This window comes from Hylobates moloch, unplaced genomic scaffold (assembly GCF_009828535.3).
Source record: "Hylobates moloch isolate HMO894 unplaced genomic scaffold, HMol_V3 SCAFFOLD_1, whole genome shotgun sequence".
In the NCBI taxonomy this organism is placed as follows: Eukaryota; Metazoa; Chordata; class Mammalia; order Primates; family Hylobatidae; genus Hylobates; species Hylobates moloch.
In genome coordinates this window covers 193,382,684-193,385,515 of record NW_026652276.1, presented here as the reverse complement: position 1 = coordinate 193,385,515, position 2,832 = coordinate 193,382,684, and the positions used below count along the sequence as shown (strand labels likewise).

Genomic DNA, 2,832 nt, shown 5'->3' with positions numbered 1-2,832 from the left:
TCCATGTCTGACCACTGCTACCGTTATATCGTATCACAACATTACATACATACTTAAAACCAAAGGGTGGAGTTCCATCTTTAAAAACCAAATAGGCATTTTGGACAACAAATTCTTGGTGATGGAACCTGGAAAACATTTATTAAACACAGTAGGGAAAGTTCTCACTCTGCATTACAGAGAGGACACCAGATATCAACTGTCACAGAAATGAAATGAGATGAAATTTTTTTAACAAATTGTTTAAACTCTTTTCTTAAAGTGACTTCCTCCACTGCCAGAGATCTTGAACAGCCTCTTGGTCAGTTATCTGGAAGCAGCTCTTCACATAACTGATGAGCTTAGCTTCCACTTCAGGAAGAGAACCGCCTTGTTCTATACTTGCTTGCATTTTTGCTTTAATGTCTTTTACAGGACTAGATCCTTTTGGTGTTTCAGGAGATTTTTTCCTGTTTGTTTTGTTTTGTTTTGTTTTGTTTTGGAGATGGAGTCTGGCTCTGTCGCCCAGACTGGAGTGCAGTGGCGCTATCTCAGCTCATTGCAAGCTCCATCTCCCGGGTTCATGCCATTCTCCTGCCTCAGCCTCCCAAGTAGCTGAGACTACATGCGACCACCACCACACCTGGCTACTTTTTTGTATTTTTTAATACAGACAGGGTTTTACCGTGTTAGCCAGGATGGTCTCGATCTCCTGACCTCGTGATCTGCCCACCTCGACCTCCCAAAGTGCTGGTATTACAGGCGTGATCCACTGCGCCTGGACTTTTTTCCTGTTTTTTGAAGGATTCTTGACCTTTTGATCTGGGTGTTAGTGGTTTTAAGTCTTTTCCATTCTGGTTTCATTTTTGTGCATTTTTGGCTGGTATATCTTATATAGATTTTTTCACTGGAGCTTTTTCTTCAAGTTTCCTCATCATCTTCATCATCATCATCATCATCATCATCACCACCATCGTCTTCACAGCAGGTTTTACTTTTTTCCATGGAACCCTGCTACCACCTATAGGAGCAGATCACTTTCCAGATATACCTAAGAGTTTCACGTCCTCCACCTCATCTTCTGACTCTGCATCTTCCTCCACAGCTACTAAGTACCGTCCACTAATATGCACTGGCCCTAAACCACACTTCAATTGTAAGACCACAGGTAGTGGTATTTCAAAGCCCCCAAGGGAAACTGTTGCCTGCACAGACATTTTCAAAGTTGCCAGTGTTACTTTAATTGGACTACCTTTGTAATTCATTGCTTCTGCTTCAACAATGTGCAATTCATATTTTGCACCAGCCCCTATACTAACCGTTCTTAAAGATAACTGGTGCTTATTTTCATCATCATTCACCTTAAAGTGATCATCTTTGTCGGCCTTTGGTTCACAATTGAAAAGACAGCTCTGGGGCCTCAAAGGGCTCATCTCCATGTTCATCGAATCCTCCATGGAGGGGCGGCATGCAGTTATGTGGGAGAGAAGGCAAACAGAGATAAACGACTACTGCTCCAGGGAACGGCCCCACAGAACAGAATTACACCCAACACATACATTCTTATACGCATTTTGGTTTTTTTGGCTGAAATAACAACTATTGCTGATGGGTTTAATGACAATCCAGATGGTGGGTGGTGATGCCATTTCCCGAGTAGGGAAAACCGGGAGAGGAATCAGAGTGGGTCGGGGGAATTATCAACAAGGGTTCAGTTCAGGACACATTCAGTTTGAGATGAAAATGTTAAGTACGCAGTGGATGCACTATGTGGGGTTCAGAGGAGAGATTGCAGGAGATGTCAAATGGGGCATCATCAGCATTTAAAGTCATGGCCCCAGATGAGCTCTCCTATGAGGAGAGGGTAGATGGAAAACAGAAAGCAGCCTAGAACTGAGCCCGTGGAACCCTAGTTTTGTGGCTGGATCGAGGAAGTGGAAGAATCAGGAAACTAAGCTTTATGTTGAATTCAGTTGAATTTCATAGAATTGTGTCTCTCCAATTATAATCCTTGGTTTACCCTAAGGGAAAGGGTTCTATGACCAAATTATATGGGATATCTCTCATATGCCACTCCCTCTGGGAGTTTCAGAGAACCAGAGCAATACTTACAGATGAAAGATTCTGAGATGTCCTTAAAAGAAAAAGTTAAATTTTAAAACAGCATTTCTTTAAGTCAAGGGTTCTTGGAATGTGATCCCCAAACCGGCAGTATGAGCATCACCTGAGAACTTGTGAGGACTGTTCATCTTCAGCTCCCTGCAGACTTACAGAATCAGAAGCTCTAAAAGTGAGACCCTGCAATCTGTATTATAAGAAGCCTGCCACAGTGACTCCGATGTGTGATTCAAAGACCGCGGTCCAAAACATTTGGCCATTTTTCTTTTGTTGACAAATAAGTGGTTTCCAAAATGTCCTAGTTGGAAAATATTGTTACTGCAAACTCCAGTTTTAAGATCTTTAGTTTAACAAACCTTAAAGTGCAGAATCACTATTAAGAATTAAATTCACAGCTGGGCACAGTGGCTCACACCTATAATCCTAGCACTTTGGGAGGCCAAGTTGGGCAGATCACCTGAGGTCAGGAGGAGTTTGGAACCAGCCTGGCCAACATGGTGAAACCCCCATCTCTACTAAAGACACAAAAATCAGCTGGGTGTGGTGGCCCACACCTGTAGTCCCAGCTACTTGGGAGGTTAAGGTGGGAAGATCGCTTGAACCCAGGAGGCAGAGGTTGCAGTGAGCCAAGATTGCACCACTGCACTCAAGCCTGGGCAAAAAAGCAAGACTGAATCCAAAAAAAAAAATTAATTTACTATCTCACTTTTTATACATTTGTGGCTAAATCATCAT

At 42.7% G+C, this 2,832-nt stretch overlaps 1 pseudogene; it reads right to left on the bottom strand.

The window, feature by feature from the left end:
• Positions 1-256: 256 nt before the first annotated feature.
• On the bottom strand, positions 257-1,436 carry LOC116809648 (nucleophosmin-like; annotated as a pseudogene).
• Positions 1,437-2,832: the final 1,396 nt, after the last annotated feature.